The sequence below is a fragment of the Haliotis rubra genome, unplaced genomic scaffold (genome assembly GCF_003918875.1).
Source record: "Haliotis rubra isolate DU_JTF1 unplaced genomic scaffold, ASM391887v1 Scf284, whole genome shotgun sequence".
In the NCBI taxonomy this organism is placed as follows: domain Eukaryota; kingdom Metazoa; phylum Mollusca; class Gastropoda; order Lepetellida; family Haliotidae; genus Haliotis; species Haliotis rubra.
In genome coordinates, this window is record NW_025766936.1 from 1,172,214 (window position 1) to 1,197,334 (window position 25,121).

General features: G+C 43.0%; 1 protein-coding gene across 2 annotated transcripts in view; it reads left to right on the forward strand.

The window, feature by feature from the left end:
- The first annotated feature begins 1,419 nt into the window (after positions 1-1,419).
- The window catches only part of LOC124281434, a 37,620-nt gene continuing 13,918 nt past the window's right edge, over positions 1,420-25,121 (forward strand). The window contains exons 1-2 of one of the 2 annotated variants that reach the window (XM_046717482.1): positions 1,420-1,543; positions 24,751-24,905. The gene's annotated coding sequence lies outside the window, so the exon portion shown is untranslated. The remainder of the gene's footprint in view (positions 1,544-24,750; positions 24,906-25,121) is intronic. The other variant, XM_046717483.1, reaches the window with a different exon arrangement.

Sequence of the window (25,121 nt, forward strand, 5' to 3'; positions counted from 1 at the left end):
CAACAATTAACGCTCTGTGTGGTCCAAACATAAAGATAAACATCATGCAACACACACATCAACAAAGGTACTCAATATTTTAATGTTTCATGTTAAGGTTGAGTTAACTGTTGGATATAGAATGCATCTGCCACACTGCCACACAGTACAAGCAGTGGTTATATCACGTGAGTCAGTGTGTTTGGATTAACGCTGGTTTCTCCGTATTTCAAGTATAGCTTCACGCAGGAGGAAACCCGACCTTACCCACGTCACAATCAGGGGAAACCCGGCCTTATCCACATCACAATCAGTGGAAACCCGACCTTATCCACATCACAATCAGAGGAAACCCGACCTTATCCACATCACAATCAGAGGAAACCCGACCTTATCCACGCCACAATCAGGGAAAACCCGGCCTTATCCACGTCACAATCAGGGGAAATCAAGGATTTCCACCCACGATCACAATTTCTGGCACACTGTCAGGGGCTTGTTACAATCTCAAGTACGTATTAGAATTCTCTGAAATACAATTAACATTTTGTTGAAACCCATGAGCTGGGGTATGCTGCTGACAAACAATGACACCTAAACAGGACGAACGTAGAACCCACGTCCGTAGGATACTGACCAGTGGAACACAGTCAAGGGACAGAACTCGCCGGTCTGTCTGAATAGACGCTGGAACCACCCATGTCCCTAACAGTCAAATTGGGACACGTATTATCCCACAATTATCACTTTGGACCACTTTCCATGTGGAAAACAGAAAAAGGCGGCCTTCCGAAAACAGTTTCTGTCAGCTGTGTTTGTTCTCGGCGGCAAGGTTGATGCTGTTGACGGAGACTCACCAATGTTCCGGCTCTATCGTCAACGTCGACGTGTGACGTCACACCGTCCGGGTATCCGATAAAACTAAATCACCCAACCAGACTAACTCATAGTATTCATCTCTCTTCGGAATGGGTACCCGGGGGTAACTTCTACACCGGTGCACCGCGTGGTTCGACATCGCATCAGAAGGATCGCGTATTCTCATGGTAAAGAAGACATGTAAAGATACATGAAATATTCACAGACGTTTGATCCGAACGCCCCCAAAGCAAAGGGGTTGATTGTAAGCTTGTATCAAATTTATCTCTCCATAATCCTTAAAACATGAAATCCAATTAGTTCCTTTTTCCACTGCTATAGATTATCTGGTAGAACGTAATGGCTTCCGTGCTTTTATTGCTGCAAATCTAATATACAAAGGTAATATGTTATGTACAGGTATATTTACACGAGCGTGTCCTCTACATGCACACCTGTCCTGGGATCCGGGCGTTCATCTTTGTGGCTGTCCACGCCTCCATATATTATCACCATAGTAACACCACAGGTGGAGTGTGTCAGGTGTTAGTGCCCCTAGTCCCGCCCCGCGCCAGCCTGCCTTCACCACGACCAGCGCTGTCTCTAGTTATTTTACCTGAGTATTGCTGGCTTCAACATCTCACTCGCTCAACACAGTTCATGATGATTCGCACATTGTGGATTTTAGCTGCTCTGCCCTTCGTAGGTAGGTGACTGCAAGAATCTATTATATTTACAAATAAAAAAAATCGTTTTCCGATAAAAAAATTTAACCCAGAAAAGGCCATATTTTTCATTTAGATAACGGTGTACAATTTATATATGTTTATATTTGTAAAATTTTAGGTATATCCAATATTTACGGTTTTTGTTAATGCTTCACGACAGTTTGGTTTGACCAAATTTCACAAATTGACAAAAAGACTTTGTCTCTGATGTACAATGTATAGATGTTTTTACTTATTTTTAAGGTATATCCCGAAAGTGATATTAAAACTGTCTGTTGATGCTATTCTGCTGTTTGGCTATGACCAAATTTCACAAAATGAAAAACAGGACAGATATGTTAATGTTCAAATTAAGTATATGACAAACTCGCGTCCAGTTCATGTACGTATCTGATTTACAACTATTGTTTTTAAAGATGAAACCAAATTTTGTTCACAGTTTACTTAGTTTTTTAACTGAAACCGAAAAACAAAACCAGGCTAATATTCAGCCAATTTTGAAAGCGCAGTAACAGTAAGGGGTGACCCCAACATATATTTGTACAATCACAGACATTTTATCATTTGAGAGCCTCCATGTTGTATATGAATCGTGTCCGCATATTATACCTAACTTTTCTAAATATTTGTCTACGCTATAGAAAATCAGAAATATCAAATACACGAACAATTACACTGCTTCATGTTCATCCACTCCGTGCAGTAAATGTTTTCTAGTCGATACCTGGCCTGTGGTCACGACAAGTGGGGGCAGCAGGTGCCCTGGTTAACTGCATCATAAAGAAGGAGATCTATTGTTTAATCAACTTTACTAGCTACAATAAATAGAATAAAGTATCCCTATTACGTACGTACAATGTGCATAGTTTACAACACATTGTAGGTGAAGTCGGCGGAGACCAAAGTGGGTCAGTTGTGCAGTGACGTGTCATCCACCAACATTCGAGTAAAATATCCGCAATAACCAAAACCAAACCTGATTGATTTACTGTATAAGAAACATTACACAACAGTTTCACATGTTGAGAATCGGAATCTATTAAGGGATGGACCTTAAATATTGAAATATTCTCAATAACCAGACTTCTGTATAGGGCGGTTTCAGAGGTTAAATCTTGAAAAATTCTTAATAACCAGACGTCTGTTTAGGGCGGTTTCAGAGGTTAAATCTTGAAATATTCTTAATAACCAGACATTTGTTTAGGGCGGTTTCAGAGGTTAAATCTTGAAATATTCTTAATAACCAGATTTCTGTTTACGGCGGTTTCAGAGGTTAAATCTTGAAATTTCTTAATAACCAGACGTCTGTTTAGGGCGGTTTCAGAGGTTAAATCTTGAAATATTCTTAATAACCAGACTTCTGTTTAGGGCGGTTTCAGAGGTTAAATTTTGAAATATTCTTAATAACCAGACATCTGTTTAGGGCGGTTTCAGAGGTTAAATCTTGAAATATTCTTAATAACCAGATTTCTGTTTAGGGCGGTTTCAGAGGTTAAATCTTGAAATATTCTTAATAACCAGACGTCTGTTTAGGGCGGTTTCAGAGGTTAGATCTTGAAATATTCTTAATAACCAGACGTCTGTTTAGGGCGGTTTCAGAGGTTAAATCTTGAAGTATTCTTAATAACCAGACTTCTGTTTAGGGCGGTTTCAGAGTTTAAATTTTGAAATATTCTTAATAACCAGACGTCTGTTTAGGGCGGTTTCAGAGGTTAAATCTTGAAATTTCTTAATAACCAGACGTCTGTTTAGGGCGGTTTCAGAGGTTAAATTTTGAAATATTCTTAATAACCAGACGTCTGTTTAGGGCGGTTTCAGAGGTTAGATCTTGAAATATTCTTAATAACCAGACGTCTGTTTAGGGCGGTTTCAGAGGTTAAATTTTGAAATATTCTTAATAACCAGACGTCTGTTTAGGGCGGTTTCAGAGGTTAGATCTTGAAATATTCTTAATAACCAGACGTCTGTTTAGGGCGGTTTCAGAGGTTAAATCTTGAAATATTCTTAATAACCAGACGTCTGTTTAGGGCGGTTTCAGAGGTTAAATTTTGAAATATTCTCAATAACCAGACTTCTGTTTAGGGCTGTTTCAGAGGTTAAATCTTGAAATTTCTTAATAACCAGACGTCTGTTTAGGGCGGTTTCAGAGTTAAATCTTGAAATATTCTTAATAACCAGACGTCTGTTTAGGGCGGTTTCAGAGGTTAAATCTTAAAATATTCTTAATATCCAGATTTCTGTTTAGGGCGGTTTCAGAGGTTAAATTTTGAAATACTCCCCAGAATAAGCCCTTTTAGTCTGGCTCACAGTCCCTGAACCACATCATTTTCCCTTCCGCCCAGCCCTTTTTGCAATGGTAAAGCTCTAAACGAAGCAAGTCCTAAATTTCCTCTGAATCTCACATCTCACTGGGACTCCTTTTCAATTTAAAAGGAAATCAAAACTATATATATTCAGAGACAAAGCGTTTGTCTTAAAACTTCTATGGAGAAACAGGTATGGATGGAAATCTTGAATAACTGGCAAGAAACATTTCCGATAAAGGACTGTTACTCTGCATTTGGCCTCAATACCGTATTGTTTATTGGTTGGACTGACGACTGGAATAAGATATGGGTACCGTGTCACAAAGCGTGAATCTCCAGTGCGTTAACATAGACTTGCGACTGGTGTAGTGCTAAGGCTGCATTGTACAAAGGCACCCTGGTCTCTTGATTATGTGTTGGCCTGTATGATGGGCTTGTTCTCACAGCCTTCGTTTTCATAAGGGTCTGAACTTGAACAGATCACAAAAAATAAATTACTTGCTATCTGTGGTAGGTAATACTGATCTCGGTACGGTTTGACCTTCATTTGGGGTTGTTACTCGTGTCTGTACGGTACGGTTTCACCTTCAGTGGGGTTGTTACTCGTGTCTGTACGGTTTCACCTTCAGTGGGGGTTGTTACTCGTGTCTGTACGGTACCGTTTCACCTTCAGTGGGGTTGTTACTTCGTGTCTGTACGGTACGGTTTCACCTTCAGTGGGGTTGTTACTCGTGTCTGTACGGTACCGTTTCACCTTCAGTGGGGTTTCACCTTCAGTGGGGGTTGTTACTTGTCTCGGTGCGGTTTCACCTTCAGTGGGGTTGTTACTTGTCTCGGTGCGGTTTCACCTTCAGTGGGGGTTGTTACTTGTCTCGGTGCGGTTTCACCTTCAGTGGGGTTGTTACTTGTGTATGTACGGTACCGTTTCACCTTCAGTGGGGGTTGTTACTTGTCTCGGTGCGGTTTCACCTTCCATGGGGGTTGTGGCTTGTCTCGGTACGGTTTCACCTTCAGTGGGGTTGTTACTCGTGTCTGTACGGTACGGTTTCACCTTCAGTGGGGTTGTTACTCGTGTCTGTACGGTTTCACCTTCAGTTGGGGTTGTTACTCGTGTCTGTACGGTACCGTTTCACCTTCAGTGGGGTTGTTACTCGTGTCTGTACGGTACGGTTTCACCTTCAGTGGGGTTGTTACTCGTGTCTGTACGGTTTCACCTTCAGTGGGGGTTGTTACTCGTGTCTGTACGGTACCGTTTCACCTTCAGTGGGGTTGTTACTTGTCTCGGTGCGGTTTCACCTTCAGTGGGGTTGTTACTTGTGTCTGTACGGTTTCACCTTCAGTGGGGGTTGTTACTCGTGTCTGTACGGTACCGTTTCACCTTCAGTGGGGGTTGTTACTTGTCTCGGTGCGGTTTCACCTTCAGTGGGGTTGTTACTTGTCTCGGTGCGGTTTCACCTTCAGTGGGGGTTGTTACTTGTCTCGGTGCGGTTTCACCTTCAGTGGGGTTGTTACTTGTGTATGTACGGTACCGTTTCACCTTCAGTGGGGGTTGTTACTTGTCTCGGTGCGGTTTCACCTTCCATGGGGGTTGTGGCTTGTCTCGGTACGGTTTCACCTTCAGTGGGGTTGTTACTCGTGTCTGTACGGTTTCACCTTCAGTGGGGGTTGTTACTCGTGTCTGTACGGTACGGTTTCACCTTCAGTGGGGTTGTTACTCGTGTCTGTACGGTTTCACCTTCAGTGGGGGTTGTTACTCGTGTCTGTACGGTACCGTTTCACCTTCAGTGGGGTTGTTACTCGTGTCTGTACGGTTTCACCTTCAGTGGGGTTGTTACTCGTTACGGTACGGTTTCACCTTCAGTGGGGTTGTTACTCGTGTCTGGTACGGTTTCACCTTCAGTGGGGTTGTTACTCGTGTCTGTACGTTTCACCTTCAGTGGGGTTGTTACTTGTCTCGGTACGGTTTCACCTTCAGTGGGGTTGTTACTCTTCCAGCGGGGTACGTAGTTGTTACGTAATGTATGTACGGTTTCACCTTCAGTGGGTTGTTACCGTGTCTGTACGGTACGGTTTCACCTTCAGTTTGTTACTTGTGTCACCTTCAGTGGGTCACCTTCGTGTCGTGTACGGTACCGGTTTCACCTTCAGTGGGGGTTGTTACTTGTCTCAGTAATGGGTACGGTTTCACCTTCCAGTGGGGTTGTTACTCGTGTCTGTACGGTACCGTTTCACCTTCAGTGGGGTTGTTACTTGTGTCTGTCGGTGCGGTTTCACCTTCAGTGGGGGTTGTTACTTGTCTCGGTACGGTTTCACCTTCAGTGGGGTTGTTACTCGTGTCTGTACGGTACGGTTTCACCTTCAGTGGGGTTGTTACTTGTCTCGGTGCGGTTTCACCTTCAGTGGGGTTGTTACTTGTCTCGGTACGGTTTCACCTTCAGTGGGGTTGTTACTCGTGTCTGCCGGTTTCACCTTCAGTGGGGTTGTTACTTTACGGTTTCACCTTCAGTGGGGTTGTTACTCGTGTATGTACGGTTTCATCTTCAGTGGGGTTGTTACTTGTCTCGGTACGGTTTCACCTTCAGTGGGGGTTGTTACTCGTGTCTGTACGGTACGGTTTCACCTTCAGTGGGGTTGTTACTCGTGTCTGTACGGTACGGTTTCACCTTCAGTGGGGTTGTTACTTGTCTCGGTACGGTTTCACCTTCAGTGGGGTTGTCCCTCGTGTCTGTACGGTACGGTTTCACCTTCAGTGGGGTTGTTACTCGTGTCTGTACGGTACGGTTTCATCTTCAGTGGGGTTGTTACTTGTCTCGGTACGGTTTCACCTTCAGTGGGGTTGTTACTCGTGTATGTACGGTTTCATCTTCAGTGGGGTTGTTACTTGTCTCGGTACGGTTTCACCTTCAGTGGGGGTTGTTACTTGTCTCGGTACGGTTTCACCTTCAGTGGGGTTGTTGCTTGGCTCGGTGCCTTGTTTGACCTTCAGTGGGGTTGTTGCTTGGCTCGGTGCGATTTGACCTTCAGTGGAGGTTGTTACTCGTGTCTGTACGGTTTCACCTTCAGTGGGGTTGTTACTCGTGTCTGTACGGTTTCACCTTCAGTGGGGTTGTTACTCGTGTCTGTACCGTTTCACCTTCAGTGGGGTTGTTACTCGTGTTTGTACGGTACCGTTTCACCTTCAGTGGGGGTTGTTACCTGTCTCGGTACGGTTTCACCTTCAGTGGGGGTGTAACTCGTGTCTGTACGGTTTCACCTTCAGTGGGGTTGTTGCTTGGCTCGGTGCCTTGTTTGACCTTCAGTGGGATTGTGCTTGGCTCGGTGCGGTTTGACCTTCAGTGGAGGTTGTTACTCGTGTCTGTACGGTTTCACCTTCAGTGGGGTTGTTACTCGTGTCTGTACGGTTTCACCTTCAGTGGGGTTGTTACTCGTGTCTGTACGGTTTCACCTTCAGTGGGGTTGTTACCCGTGTCTGTACGGTTTCACCTTCAGTGGGGGTTGTTACTCGTGTCTGTACGGTTTCACCTTCAGTGGGGCTGTTACTCGTGTCTGTACGGTTTCACCTTCAGTGGGGTTGTTACTCGTGTCTGTACGGTTTCACCTTCAGTGGGGTTGTTACTCGTGTCTGTACGGTTTCACCTTCTCATGTCCTCTCTGCGACTCATCACCTCTGTGTGACGCATGTCCTCTCTGTGACTCATTTCCTCTGTGTGACTCATGTCCTCTCTGTGACTCATGTCCTCTCTGTGACTCATGTCCTCTCTGTGACTCATGTCCTCATTGCTACTCATATCCTCGCCTCGCTGTGACTCATGTCCTCTCTGCGACTCATGTCCTCGCCTCGCTGTGACTCATGTCCTCTCTGTGACTCATGTCCTCGCCTCGCTGTGACTCATGTCCTCGCTGTGACTCATGTCCTCGCCTCGCTGTGACTCATGTCCTCGCTGTGACTCATGTCCTCTCTGTGACTCATGTCCTCTCTGTGACTCATGTCCTCGCCTCGCTGTGACTCATGTCCTCGCTGTGACTCATGTCCTCGCTGTGACTCATGTCCTCTGTGTGACTCATGTCCTCTCTGTGACTCATGTCCTCTCTGTGACTCATGTCCTCTCTGTGACTCATGTCCTCATTGCTACTCATATCCTCGCCTCGCTGTGACTCATGTCCTCTCTGTGACTCATGTCCTCGCCTCGCTGTGACTTATGTCCTCGCTGGACTCATGTCCTCGCCTCGCTGTGACTCATGTCCTCGCTGTGACTCATGTCCTCGCCTCGCTGTGACTCATGTCCTCGCTGTGACTCATGTCCTCTCTGTGACTCATGTCCTCTCTGTGACTCATGTCCTCGCCTCCAGCTGTGACTCATGTCCTCGCTGTGACTCATGTCCTCGCCTCGCTGTGACTCATGTCCTCTCTGTGACTCATTTCCTCTCTGTGACTCATGTCCTCTCTGTGACTCATGTCCTCTCTGTGACTCATGTCCTCTCTGTGACTCATGTGCTCATTGCTACTCATGTCCTCGCTGTGACTCATGTCCTCTCTGCGACTCATGTCCTCGCCTCGCTGTGACTCATGTCCTCTCTGTGACTCATGTCCTCGCCTCGCTGTGACTCATGTCCTCGCTGTGACTCATGTCCTCGCCTCGCTGTGACTCATGTCCTCGCTGTGACTCATGTCCTCTCTGTGACTCATGTCCTCTCTGTGACTCATGTCCTCGCCTCGCTGTGACTCATGTCCTCGCTGTGACTCATGTCCTCGCCTCGCTGTGACTCATGTCCTCGCTGTGACTCATGTCCTCTCTGTGACTCATGTCCTCTCTGTGACTCATGTCCTCGCTGTGACTCATGTCCTCGCCTCGCTGTGACTCATGTCCTCGCTGTGACTCATGTCCTCGCCTCGCTGTGACTCATGTCCTCGCTGTGACTCATGTCCTCTCTGTGACTCATGTCCTCTCTGTGACTCATGTCCTCGCCTCGCTGTGACTCATGTCCTCGCTGTGACTCATGTCCTCGCTGTGACTCATGTCCTCTCTGTGACTCATGTCCTCTCTGTGACTCATGTCCTCTCTGTGACTCATGTCCTCGCTGTGACTCATGTCCTCGCCTCGCTGTGACTCATGTCCACTCTGTGACTCATGTCCTCACCTCGCTGTGACTCATGTCCTCTCTATGACTCATGTCCTCGCTGTGACGCATGTCCTCTCTGTGACTCATGTCCTCTCTGTGACTCATGTCCTCGCTGTGACTCATGTCCTCTCTATGACTCATGTCCTCGCCTCGCTGTGACTCATGTCCTCTCTATGACTCATGTCCTCGCTGTGACTCATGTCCTCTCTGTGACTCATGTCCTCGCCTCGCTGTGACTCATGTCCTCTCTGCGACTCATGTCCTCGCCTCGCTGTGACTCATGTCCTCTCTGCGACTCATGTCCTCGCCTCGCTGTAACTTATGTCCTCTCTGCGACTCATGTCCTCGCGTTGCTGTGACTCACACATGGCAGGGTTGTGTGTCCGAGAGGCCAGCGAAATTCTTTCAGTAGGAAGCACTCTAGCTCGGCGTACATAGCATCCATTTTCGATCCTTCCATGAATAACATATGCTGAACACGGCCATTAAGTGACCACTTCATTTACCCGTGTGACAATCCCGTATTTTTTAAATAGACCGCCATACAGCTGGAAAATTGCTGAGGGCGGCGTTAAACAACAACCAACAACAACAACGGTCCAGGTGTTGCGATATCTTTAACACATCACACAGTACACAGGGCACATTTAATCCACCGATATGCATCACGATATTTACAATCAATATAAACACTTGATTTTCCTATCGTTTGGACACATTTCCAAAAGCCAGCTGTCCGACAATGATAGACGATGCGTCATTACAGATTGATTGTTTTGTAAAATGACACAAGATGTTTGGCTTTGTTATTCAAATTTCTTTATTGTACACCTGTGTGGGAAGGTGTTTGTCAGTACAAAACATACGGCGTTGTGACGGTCTGCCTCTTCCAGAATCTATAAACACCATCAGTCTAGAAGCACCTGTGTTCCATGAACCTAGACATGTGTACCAAGTGGTTAGAAACACCCGAATACGGACGGAGAAGCACCTGTATAATATGGACCTGGAAACACCTGTATAATATGGACCTAGAAGCACCTGCATACCTCGGACCTAGAAGCACCTGCATACCTCGGACCTAGCAGCACCTGTATAATATTGACCTAAAAGCACTTGCATACCTCGGACCTAAAAGCACCTGCATACCTCGGACCTAGAAGCACCTGCATGCCACGGACCTAGAAGCACCTGCATACCTCGGACCTAGAAGCACCTGCATACCTCGGACCTAGAAGCACCTGCATGCCACGGACCTAGAAGCACCTGCTTACCAATGACCTAAAGGCTCGTGTACCGTACACCCCGAGCTGTGGCAAAAGCAAAAAATAAGAAAGACTGAAGATGTTTGAACAGATGCCATGTTACTATTCATTGGTGAGTTGAGGGGAGTCACAGTGTTCATGTCTAACAGTGCCGCTACATGGTGTCAAGTTTGTAGTGTCTCAATAGTAGTGGATATTACTGTGTGTTCTCCAGGTAACCACTAGATGTTCTAAATTTCAAGTCAAAACATTGATTACACAACAGTCTCGTTTCCTGCTGACTGGGTTCCGTCATATTGCGCAACTTAGTACAATAACCAGTCCAGAATTTAGAGACCAATTCATTCAACTGGATATAAAATATTAATCAGTTTTATTTGATACATCTAAGCACTTGCATATTGCAAAACTACACTCATTCTAATCCTTGCACACACGTCGTGCAGCGTGCTCTGTCGTACACCGTGCTCTGACAAACAGAAATCTAGAAATCGTGGAAATCTCAAAACGAGGCTCAGCCGCTAGAAAGGTTTGGCGGTCTGGTACGGACATGATATTATATCAATCATATTGTGCGTTACAAAAATACACCGAATAAGCGCAGAGGACACGTAACAGGTGTAACCAGTGAGCCAGATGACTTGTGAATCATTTTACGACCTCGTCAAACAGGGGCAGTTTGTGGCGTCGTAGGTAAGGTCATGATGCCTAAACCTCGCCATAAAATATAAAATACGATTTTATTAAAGTTTAAATTAAAATTCATTTGTAAATACCATTTTCTTATGAAACAAGGAATTGGAATTCAGTGTATCCATAGTTGTTTGTAGTGTCTCTTTTCACTTTCACACGAGAAAATTCGGATCGGCCGGAAAGTAGGTCATTGTCTGAAGTGGTTAATGAGACTCAGGTTTCGGTTTGTATTGTTGCTCATCTTTTACGAAATTGTAAACAAACACACGTCTTGAAACAGTGACAGAAAACCTTACCTCCAGCCCTACTCCTCAAACCTAAATACTAGTATATAACTTTACCCCCTACCCTATATAACGTTACCCCCAACCCTAGTCCTCCAGCCCCTTTTATTTAACTTTTCCCCAGTTTAAATGTATACACTACAGCATCCCCTTGTCACGTGATGTGCCTCCAGTTATCCAGTGGTTTGTATATTACCTCTTCTGCAAAGTTCAACATCATATTTCCCTCGGTCATTTACAAGGCTACAATAAATCTAATTGTTGATCTGATCATGGCAGTACACATAAACACGTCACACGATACTTTGTTGATGGGAGAACATGGGAATATGACACAAGGTCTGAGTTCAAGTGAGCAGGTATCAGATAAGGTCATTACGGGAGAGGAGAGGGCATCAGTGTAAGGTCACACAAGAACCTGAACATCAGTGCAAGGTCTGGAGTTTGGAGAGAGGAAAGGGGAATTACACTGACGTCATCAAGAGGGCATCATTATAAGGTCATAATAATAGGTTTTGAGGGGTGGGGGAGGCACTAGGGTCATGACAAGAGGTTGGGCAGTAGTGTAAGGTCTATACGAGACTATACGGAATAACGTCTTCAAGAAAACTTTGAAAAGCGCATTAGGTTGTAATCAAGGTTTAGAGAGGTCACCATTATAAATATGAACTAAACCCTAAAAGTGGTAGGGAGAATTAGGACGTTGTGGCGAGACGAGGGGAATCAGTACATCGGTATAAGGTCACAACAAGTGTTTGGGGAGACGAGGGGTATCAGTACATCGGTATAAGGTCACAACAAGTGTTTGGGGAGACGAGGGGTATCAGTACATCGGTATAAGGTCACAACAAGCGTTTGGGGAGACGAAGGGTATCAGTACATCGGTATAAGGTCACAACAAGCGTTTAGGGAGACGAGGGTATCAGTACATCGGTATAAGGTCACAACAAGTGTTTGGGGAGACGAGGGGTATCAGTACATCGGTATAAGGTCACAACAAGTGTTTGGGGAGACGAAGGGTATCAGTACATCGGTATAAGGTCACAACAAGCGTTTGGGGAGACGAAGGGTATCAGTACATCGATGTAAGGTCACAACAAGCGTTTAGGGAGACGAGGGTATCAGTACATCGATATAAGGTCACAACAAGCGTTTGGGGAGACGAGGGGTATCAGTACATCGGTATAAGGTCACAACAAGCGTTTGGGGAGACGAGGGGTATCAGTACATCGATGTAAGGTCACAACAAGCGTTTGGGGAGACGAGGGTATCAGTACATCGATGTAAGGTCACAACAAGCGTTTGGGAAGACGAGGGGTATCAGTACATCGATATAAGGTCACAGCAAGCGTTTGGGGAGACGAGGGGTATCAGTACATCGGTATAAGGTCACAACAAGCGTTTGGGGAGACGAGGGGTATCAGTACATCGATGTAAGGTCACAACAAGCGTTTGGGGAGACGAGGGTATCAGTACATCGATGTAAGGTCACAACAAGCGTTTGGGAAGACGAGGGGTATCAGTACATCGATATAAGGTCACAACAAGCGTTTGGGAAGACGAGGGGTGTCAGTACATCGATATAAGGTCACAACAAGCGTTTGGGGAGACGAGGGGTATCAGTACATCGATGTAAGGTCACATCGTTTTTTAAACAACTTTTTTATTCGGGTGTCCAAAATTATGAGACAAATCATCAGAGTTGGTTTGGCAATTTCATGTGACTGTACACAATTTGGTTTTGTTGCAATTATTAGATTTTGTGTTAGTGAGCTATTCATGAGTCTAAAATGAAGTCAAAGAGACTGTACTTTGAGTGTTTTGTCGTAATATGCCTATTCGGTGCGGTAACCAGTCACGCGCATTTTCGTCGTCTGTAGATTGCGATTTTCACCGTGGACAGACGCATTTTGATATCAATGTAGCAGAGTGTCTCTACTGTTTGACACATTCAGTCCCAGTCTGGGTGGCAAGAAATGATTAGGAATAGGAACTGGCGTATGTAGGTATATGTTAGTAAATGAAGGTATATGTAGGTACGTGTAGGTATATGAAGATATGTATACTTACATGTAGGCATGTATATGCAGGTATATGTTAGTAAATGAAGGTATATGTAGGTACGTGTAGGTATATGAAGATATGCATACTTACATGTAGGCACGTATATGTGGGTATCTATTCGATATGATCAGTTATAAGTGGGTGATTTAGCATTTCCGTTCCCTGTCCTAGGTATCGGACGTAGTTCACGTTCAGTACAAAGTAGTTGACCCTTCGTGTCGTTGCTGTTGTTGATGAGAAAAAGGATGTCTTAGCATGATGCGAGCAGTGTGACGTTAGGGTGGATCATAGGGCGGTGTGGGTGTTGGTAGGTGTACTATCTGTTTCATGCATTGGATTTTGTCAGTTCACACTGTGCAAGCTGTACATGAACAGATGTATGTCTGAATGGAAAACGTCCGACTGGCTTCCATACTGGCCACTTGAAGTTAATCCTCTGTTACACTCGGTGCAAATTTCAACGTCAACCCTGACATGCACACTGATACATTTCATGTTTATAAAAGGATCGCGTTGAAAGACTAACTGACAGTGCACCGAGTGACACAAACTAAAAGTCGGAATGATTTGACAGTAGACTGGGCAGCAAAAGGGCAGTGGCTGGTTAAATCGACGGCGGCAATTACAGTAGACAACCGTGTTGTTAGACTAGAATACATACATCCCCCCGCCTCCTGCAGAGACGGGCCTCTGTGGATCGATATAGACGGTTTAGACGTTTCGAATTAAACCATGACATATTGTACAGATGAGACACACAAGTGCTCAAATAGTTTTGAAAGCATCATACATACAGGAAGTTAGTGAAACTGGAACAGTAGAAATCAGGTGATATGTTGCTCTGGTCGTGAACTGCGTAGTGTGATACACACCAGTATATCACACACCAGTATATCACCCTCTTCTAGACCACCTGCAAAACCATCATAAATCATCGGCATCTATCGGATGTCTCCGCTGATCCTCGCCACTCCCAGATTAGGCCACACGGGGATAATGGTAGGCGACGTCACGTGGATTGATGGCACGCTTACGTTGGCTTGTACATTAAACGCTGGAACTAACTATACAGTTACTGTCGCTGTTGAAACCTTGAACCGGTTGCATCCACATCCTAACATCAACTGAATTGTGTTGGCGACCTTACTTGGACAAACTTGTTCCCAAATCGCATTCATTTCTTGTGAATAAATATGTTTAAACCAATTCAGTTTTATGCGTCGACACATTAACTACGATTGATTAAATGTTATGGGAAACATGATTGAATGTTTTGAAAGTACATGCGCTGAAATGAATTTATTATCACACATCGCATCCATGTTGATTTTATCAGTATTTTAAAACGATACATAATGATATAATAACAAAACAGTGAAAGTATACAAAACGAATTATTTATGACACGGCAACCACTGAACCGTGACAACAAGAGACTAAACTAAGTAACGTTGATACATAAAACCTAGCTATGTCTCCTAAACGAGCTCAATGCGGCCAGCTGTTGACGCAAGCAGGTGTCGCTGGGTTTGCTAGGCCGTGCTGAAGGTGTCGTGTGTCGCCGATGTTGGAATGCTCTACATCTCATTATGCGAATCTCCAGCATACTATTAAGGGTCTCATCTATATCCAAACTGTATTCCAAATAGGACACATCGTCAAACAGTTCATAAATCCAGATTGAATAACATATTTGTATCAACCTTATAAGGAGAATAACAGACCCTTGGACTATCTGTATTAACTTCATGACCAGAATAACAGACCCTGGGGCTATCTGTATTAACCTTATTACCAGAATAACAGACCATGTGACTATCTGTATTAACCCCATCACCAGAATAACAGACCCTGGGGCTATCTGTATTAACCTTATTACCAGAATACGGACCATGTGACTATCTGTATTAACTTCATGAGCAGAATAACAGATCATGTGACTATCTGCATTAACCTCAAGGCCAGAATAACAGATCATGTGACTATCTGTATTAACCTGATGACCAGAATAACAGACCATGTGACTATCTGTATTAACCTCAAGGCCAGAATAGCAGATCATGTGACTATCTGTATTAACCTTATTACCAGAATAACAGACCATGTGACAATCTGTATTAACCTCATGACAAGAATAACAGATCATGTCACTATCTGTATTAACCCCATCACCAGAATAACAGACCATGTGACTATCCGTATTAACCTTATTACAAAAATAACAGATCATGTGACTATCTGTATTAACCTCATGACCAGAATAACAGATCGTGTGACTATCTGTATTAACCCCATCACCAGAATAACAGACCATGTGACTATCTGTATTAACCTCATGACCAGAATAACAGATCATGTGACTATGATTAACCTCATGACCATAACTGTATCTGTATTAACCCCATCACCAGAATAAAAGACCATGTGACTATATGTATTAACCCCATCACCAGAATAACAGACCATGTGACTATCTGTATTAACCCCATCACCAGAATAACAGATCATGTGACTATCTGTATTAACCTCATGACCAGAATAACAGATCGTGTGAATAAACCCCATCACCAGATCATGTGACTATCTGTATTAACTGTATTAACCCATCACCAGAATAACAGACCATGTGACTATCTGTATTAACCTTATGAATACCAGAATAACAGATCATGTGACTATCTGTATTAACCCCATGACCAGAATAACAGACCATGTGACTATCTGTATTAACCTCTGACCCAGAATAACCATGAATAACAACCTCATGACCAGAATAACAGACCATGACTATCTGTATTAACCTTATGGTATTAACCAGAATAACAGACCATGTGACTATCTGTATTAACCTTATGACCAGAATAACAGATCATGTGACTATCTGTATTAACCCTCATGACCAGAATAACAGACCATGTGACTATCTGTATTAACCTTATGGCCAGAATAACAGATCATGTGACTATCTGTATTAACCTCATGACCAGAATAACAGACCATGTGACTATCTGTATTAACCTTATTACCAGAATAACAGATCCTGGGACTATCTGTATAAACCTTATGACCAGAATAACAGACCATGTGACTATCTGTATTAACCTTATGACCAGAATAACAGACCATGGGACTATCTGACTATCTGAATAACAGACCATGTGACTATCTGTATTAACCTTATGGGCCAGAATAACAGACCATGTGACTATCTGTATTAACCTTATGGCCAGAATAACAGATCATGACTATCTGTAGTAACCCCATCACCAGAATAACAGACTGTATTAACCTTATGACCAGAATAACAGATCATGTGACTATCTGTATTAACCTATAACAGACCATGTGACTATCTGTATTAACCTTATTATCAGAATAACGGATCTGTATCTGTATTAACCTTATGGCCAGAATAACAGATCATGTGACTATCTGTATTAACCTTATCTGAATAACAGATCATGTGACTATCTGTAACCCCATCACCAGAATAACATGTACCAGAATAACAGATCATGTGACTATCTGTATTAACCTTATGACCAGAATAACAGACCATGTGACTATCTGTATTAACCCCATGACCAGAATAACATGTGACTATCTGTATTAACCTGTGACTATCTGTATTAACCTTATTACCAGAATAACAGATCATGTGACTATCTGTATAACCCTAATGACCAGAATAACAGAATAACCATGTGACATGTGACTATCTGTATTAACCTTATTACCAGAATAACAGACCATGTGACTACTATCTGTATTAACCTATTATGACCAGAATAACAGACCATGTGACTATCTGTATTAACCTTATGACCAGAATAACAGACCATGGGACTACTATCTGTAATAACCCATGGAACTATCTGTATGACCAGAATAACAATAGACCATGTGACTATCTGTATAAACCTGGGACTATCTGTATTAAACCTTATGGCCAGAATAACAGACCCTGGGACTATCTGTATTAACCTGATGAATAAGAATAACAGACCATGTGACTATCTGTATTAACCTTATGACCAGAATAACAGACCATGTGACTATCTGTATAAACCTTATGTGACCAGAATAACAGACCATGTGACTCTATCTGTATTAACCTTATAACAGATCATGTGACTATCTGTAGTAACCCCATCACCAGAATAACAGATCATGTGACTATCTGTACTATCTGTAGTAACCCCATGACCAGAATAACAGATCATGTGACTATCTGTATTAACCTTATGGCCAGAATAACAGATCATGTGACTATCTGACCAGAATAACAGACCATGTAACTATCTGTATTAACCCCATGACCAGAATAACAGACCAGAATGTGACTATCTGTATTAACCTTATGGCCAGAATAACAGATCATGTGACTATCTGTAGTAACCCCATGACCAGAATAGCAGATCATGTGACTATCTATATTAACCTTATAGCCAGAATAACAGATCATGTGACTATCTGTATTAACCTTATTACCAGAATAACAGATCATGTGACTATCTGTATTAACCCTATGGCCAGAATAATCATGTGACTAGACCCCATCACCAGAATGAGATCATCTGACTATCTGTATTAACCTTATGGCCAAATAATAACAGATCATGAGACTATCTGTATTAACCTTATTACCAAAATAACAGATCATGTGACTATCTGTATTAACCTTATGGCCAGAATAACAAATCATGTGACTATGTGTAGTAACCCCATCACCAGAATAACAGATCATGTGACTATTTGTATTAACCTTATTAGCAGAATAACAGATCATGTGACTATCTGTAGTAACCCCATCACCAGAATAACAGATCATGTGACTATCTGTATTAACCTTATTGCCAGAATAACAGATCATGTGACTATCTGTAGTAACCCCATCACCAGAATAACAGATCATGGGACTATCTATATTAACCTTATGGCCAGAAAAACAGATCATGTGACTATCTGTATTAACCTTATTACCAGAATAACAGATCATGTGACTATCTGTATTAACCTTATGGCCAGAATAACAGACCATGGGACTATCTGTATTAACCTTATGAACAGAATAAAAGATCATGTGACTATCTGTATTAACCCCATGACCAGAATAGCAGACCCTGGGATTATCTGTATTTACCTTATTACCAGAATAACGGATCATGGGACTATCTGTATTAACCTTATTACCAGAATAACAGACCATGTGACTATCTGTATAAACCTCATGACCAGAATAACAGACCATGTGACTATCTGTATTAACCTTATTACCAGAATAACGGATCCTGGGACTATCTGTATTAACCTTATTACCAGAATAACAGACCATGTGACTATCTGTATTAACCTTATGGCCAGAATAACAGACCATGGGACTATCTGTATTAACCCCATGACCAGAATAACAGACCATGGGACTATCTGTATTAACCCCATGACCAGAATAACAGACCATGGGACTATCTGTATTAACCTTATGGCCAGAATAACAGACCCTGGGACTATCTGTATAAACCCCATGACCAGAATAACAGACCCTGGGACTATCTGTATTAACCTTATGGCCAGAATAACAGATCATGTGACTATCTGTATTAACCTTATTACCAGAATAACAGATCATGTGACTATCTGTATTAACCCCATGACCAGAAGTCCATGTGGCCATGATGATTCCAGAACACCGAAACCTACATGCAGACAAGCAAATGAAAGTACACACTTGGAAGTTGGAATAGACCAATACCATGCTGGGGCCTTTTACAGGTGCAAGATATCATTTCAGTTGTGGTAATTTTAACTGATGACTGGATGTTTTAATTGAATAACCCTGGATTGGATTGTCCGAATCTCATCAAAATAGTTGTTTTGAAATACATAATGTTTTAATATTTATATGTACAAAATTGCTGACCCCTCTTGTACATGTGTTCCTCCCCAGAACAAAACGGGTGACCCTCTTACAATCATCACCAACCCATCATCATTTGACCTACCTTTAGTAACTGTTATACAAGTCAAGTCAAGTCACAAGACAAAAACGGGAGCTTATGGTACAAACAAAAAATAGGTCACTTCATCGCTACTTCTGTTTTAGTCAAAAAAATGATCTATTTATATCCTGCTTAGATGGATTTCACCTTAAAAAGCCCCATCCACAAGAAACAAACACATAAACACACGCACAAAATGACAAATGACATGAAAAGGCTACACAGCGTGCAAGTAGAATACTGGATCTTGCAACAGTTGTCTAATGTGGGATAAATTCAGAAATATAGGTATGGTCTACGCATATCCGGTGCATGTTTGGATCCATACTTACAGGATCCTGGCACGTTATACAAAGCGTAAATCTCTGAAAATAGGAAATTTTGATAGAAATAGATAACTCCGTTTATACTGAATTAGCCCCAGTGATCTCGGAGATTCAGAGCTAGTGGGAGTCTAGTCTTGCTTCATTTTGGACTCTTGCATTGCAGAAAGGGTTGGGCGGAAAGTTTGGACTATGAGACAGACTACTGGCATGTATAAGGTCCCAGTGCTACAGGGCGGATGTGGCTCTTTCAAGGAGGAAAACGCTCTATAAAAATCCTAATATCCTAGTAATATTAGTATTCGTATTTTGGAAATAAATATATAGATCTGAGCAAGCAGAAGATTTCCTTCATTTAAAACACGCTCTACTGATCACAGCTGTGGCTTCAGGATGTCTGTTTGAACAATGCAGTTGACAACAGCCGGGTTGATCATGTTCATCTGGCCGAGGACTGTCAATGTTTTAGGATTTACGTTATATATGGTTGACCTTCATCAGCTGATGAAGATAGTGATTCACGTGAGCTAATTCCACGACGCGCTAATTTATTAACTCCCTGCTTGAGTGACATGCCCATACGTCATGCTCATAGTGTCAACACCATGTTATGTGTAGCTCTGTGTGTATATCATAAGATATTACTAACACTGAGGCCTGCATAGTTTTATGAACGTTATATTAGTAGCAAAATGTTTATTTAAATATTATCTAGGAATATCTTGAGTTGTCCATGAAAGTAGGCACTTAATGTTCTGTATTTATAAAGCAATACGCTTCTGTCGTAATATACTCTCCCAAAAAAGAAACGCATATAGGAATTTCAACTGTATTTTTATGTTTATTTTGAAACATCTTGTAGGCTTTATGAGTAAATGAAATATAGCGAAATTGCACACTGAGAATGCAGACTTATCCGTCTTTGGCACCAACTCGAGGAAAGTCAGTTTGAGTGTCACATGGAGACGTGTGGTGGCGCTGAAGTCAGTACCTCGTGTGACCACCGTGGGCATCCAGAACCGCACGGCATCGCCTCGGCATCGAACGAATAAGTCTCAGAATCTCGTGTTGCCCAATCGCAGCCCACTCTGCCTGTAGTGCCTGTGCGAGTTGCTGAAGTGTCTGGGTCTGAGGGTAACGGCGTCGCACCCGTCTGTCAAGGGCAACCCACAGATGTTCGATCGGGTTTTAAAAGTCCGGTGATCATGAGGGCCAGGCGAGCACATTGATGTCGTGGTTCTGGAGGAAGTCTCTAGTGTGACGTGCTGTGTGGGGCCTGGCATTGTCCTGTTGAAACAACTCCCTCTGGCGATCAATAATTGGAAGGAGGTGTGGGCGTAGGATTTCGTCACAGTACCGTTGGGCTGTCAGGTTGCCCTGGATCATCACCAAATCACTACGGCAGGTAATTGCTCCCCACATCATAACACTTTCCCGGCCGAATATGTCCACCTGGGGAACGCAAGCGTCGGCGAAACGTTCACGTCGACGTCTGTACACCCGCATTCTAGACCATAAAGTGCAATCACTCTTACAGTCACTTTTATGACAGTGTATATGATGGAAAGCTCCAGTACGTAATATATATTTTATATGCATCTATAACCATACTGACGGCGTCATCACATTTATTACCCACGTTGTCAACATATGGGTAGTTGCATACTAATCTCGTACGTCACACGAGTGTCGTATCGCGTTGACCTATGTCGTTACGACTTGACCTGAGATTCTAACGATTTGATCAGATAACCGCACGTGACCGGACTTTTCTCTTGTTTGTAATCAAACGCGCATATTCATAATAAGAAGAGACCGGACTCACGAAAGCTTTTCGGCGCTCTCTTCAGAATGTTTCACATTGTTACATATATATTCTTCACAACTGGGACAGTAAGGTCTATGACAGTACATATTTAGATATCAAACTGGCTGCATCGTTTGCTCTCCATCAGCTTCGATGACAGCACATGGTGCCGTACAACCTATGTAAACAAAGGATCGCTACGCAAATCGAAATAGTGTTACATGTTTTGGATATTTTCTCAGTGAAACTAAACCATTCTATTAAAGATGTTTAGTTAGATGTGTAGACTCGTCAAAAATAAAAGAGTAAAAGAAATCTATACATTATATTGAATGGACAAGATGTGACGAATCGTCACATTTTTCTGGCCTGTGGCAGAGGTACTATGCTGGCTTGCCGCACGGAACTCTGGGTAGGAGAGTGAGATAACCGATGACCTCTCAGTTAGGTCACGTTGTGACGGAACTACTTGTTCATTCATAACAAACACGTGAATCCATTCATTCTACAACTTAGATGCATTGTGGGAATGTAAACATTGCGAACGTTGCCGTGTCGCTGTTTAATTGTGAGTCGAACTGAGACATTATATGCGTCGAAAAACATAAACGCAATGTTTCCACCAGTGATGTTAGCCGAGTGAAGCCGTTGCAAACCAAGAAACGGGGTGCTACGGAGTAGATTACTGAAGGAGGCTGTTTACTGAAGGAGGCTGTACGAGAGGCGATGACAACTGACATGCATCGTGACGTCGGTTACCAAGGGGACAGACGAGAATGGCGTAGTGACGTCAATACAGTGTGACGTCATGTAAAAGTGTACGTCAGAACAAAATTCTTCCGCAACCTCTTTATGAAACCGATTTCGGTTTGAAACCACAACAATACCAAAACTACGCTATTTTGTCAATTTAATGCATGTAAGACGTGGGTAATAAATAAAATACCACACTCGGTCTCATTACATACGAATTATACAAAACTCGTGACCTTCCTATGGTTTCTGACTTCGCTTTCGCTCGGTCAGATACCATAGGACGGACACTCGCTTCGTATAATTCGTATGTAATGAGACCTCGTGTAGTATTCTCTATTTATACCGCCAACGCTAAAACAGTATTGCCTGTAGAACCGTAATGTTACGCATCGCACATATAGCGCCTTCATCACCGGGTGATGGCGGATATCCATGCCACAGATGCCTATGGTCTCGGGGCAGATAAAATATTGGTCACAGTGAAAAACGTCCGCATATATGAATACCAAACGGATGACATCAGGCCTATTCTTTTACAACATGACATCTGAGAAGGCAGCAGCTGGTGCCGCCACTGAAGAGGGAGTCAAGATAATGCGCTCACTCGGAATAATGTTTTTCAGATATACTACATATTGACAGCGAGAAAGAAAAACTGTACATGAAGCTAATGTGAAATCTAAAAACACATTTTTGCCAAAACATCAAAATATATAAGAAGAAAGAATACGTTTTATGCCACTATATGAATTTTCGCCAGCCCAGTACGTTAAAGTAAAGCTCCTGGTTTATCGATGACCAGATATAGTTCAGTCATGATCAAATAGCCACCTCCCTTCCACTGACATGCCCACTCTGTAATGAAACAGAAGAGGCCAGTGAAACCGCCTTCATGTTTGATCTATGTAGATCAGAGTGAGGAAAACTACCCGCAGGTTAGACGCGTGTCAAGAGGGGTGGCTTCAACCATCCCTCCCTGTGGAACAGTTCCAGGGCCCTTGTTCTCGAAACGTTCGTAGCCTAAGAATTCTTAACTTTGATCGTAGCCAATGTGTTGGCTTAAGAAGTTCGTAGGGCTACGAACGTTTCGAGAATAAGGGCCCCGCCATTGGTGCGCTGCTATTCACAACTTCTGTGGTTCAATCGAGCACGTACTTCCCTCCAAGACACAGCGCCTCACAACTCTTGCTCAAACGTTATTCTATCAGATAGCATTTATCATTTACATTAAGTCAACCATATGAGACAGATTTAGGCCGAAACATTAACACAGCACCCAGTTAAACAAACAATGTTTTCGTGAAGCAGAATCACTTTACATGCACACAGCAAATTTTACTACACATTAACATATCTGTTTAGTCTCAACAAAATTGTAAATGGGCTATCCTGTGTCAAGATGTCTGGGCCAGTGTCTGCTACTGGTAGAGGAGGTTGGTTGGTTGGTTGTTTAACGCCGAACTCAGCAATATTCCAGCTATATGGCGGCGGTCTGTAAATAATCGAGTCTGGACCAGATAATCCAGTGATCAACAGCATGAGCATCGACCAATTGCGATACGATGACATGAGTCAACCAAGTCAGCGAGCCTGACCACCCTATCCCGTTAGGCGCCTTTTACGACAAGCATGGGCTCTTAAGACAAGATGTATTCTAGCCCTGATCTTCTTCACGGGACAGCGGTAGAGGAGGACACGTTTACCCTATGCACGAGTCACCTGGTGTTATCATTGTCTTTATATAACCAATTCATATAGTTTTCATCGCGATTTTGCCTTTTCGTCTAATGGAATCTTTGTGTGTTGAATAATCGAGACTGGTTAATCTCTGGCGTTGAAGTTTAATGTATACAACATTTAAGGCCTCAGTTTAGCTTTCAGAACCTTAGACATACATGTTGATTACAAATCACAAATAGAAGGATCGGTGACAAACGGTGTCCAGTGCAAGTCCCTTTTTGACTCGTGCCATGCATTTCTTCCTTTGCCTGTGTTTGAGAGGGGTGCCACCGTCATCAACATTTGATATATTCATAAACACATGTTTGTTGAAATTCTGCAGCGGCTATTACTGATTTTTTATGATTGGCGAACGGCTTTATTCCGGGCTTTTATCATATGAGGACTTAACTTACATCATAATGAAAATGACATCATGTGGTATATTTTCTACCGACATTAACAACAAAACACTCATGTTATATCAACGTTAGAGCATGGTGTATTTTGATATGGCCATAACAACGGCAATCAATGACATATGTTTACACAGGGATACCAGTACAAACACCACGTAGCTACAGACATGGGCTGCCCTTGACGGTGAGTGTTGTCAGCTTGCGTCTGTCAAACACGCCATTGCACAATCTAAAACTACTTTGCTTAATAGGTTTCGCCCACATGACTACACATGACTACGCATGTGCTTTATGGCCATGGGTTCGAATCCCGTTTCAGGATTTTTCAGAGTACAATAATATAACTGAAATAACTGCAAAGCAAATTCATTCAGTCTCTCCCTCCCTCACATAAACGATACAGTTATGATTTTCTGTCTTCTGCTTCAGCACCACAGTGCACTTTCCCCGAGGAACTCCGGGGAGCCTGGAAGACGAGCACTCTGTCGACCTTGACCTTCACAGACACGACCGTGACACCGCTGCTGTCTTCTGGCAAGACGATGTCGTGCTTCCTTAACAGGGGGGACCAAATATGTAGTCAGGTGGGACGGCGTACAACTGTTATGAGTATGGGTTGCAATAGTTAAGTGTATTATAGGGTAACACAATGGTTCCTGATTCATCCCACAAAACATGATCGAATCCCAAGCTCGAACACTTTGTGTAATACGCGAGAAATTGAAATGTCGCATTCTCGCGTTCTCGCGATTTCGTGCTTTTGTGGCCTTATTTGACAAGTCGAGATTGCGAGATTGCGA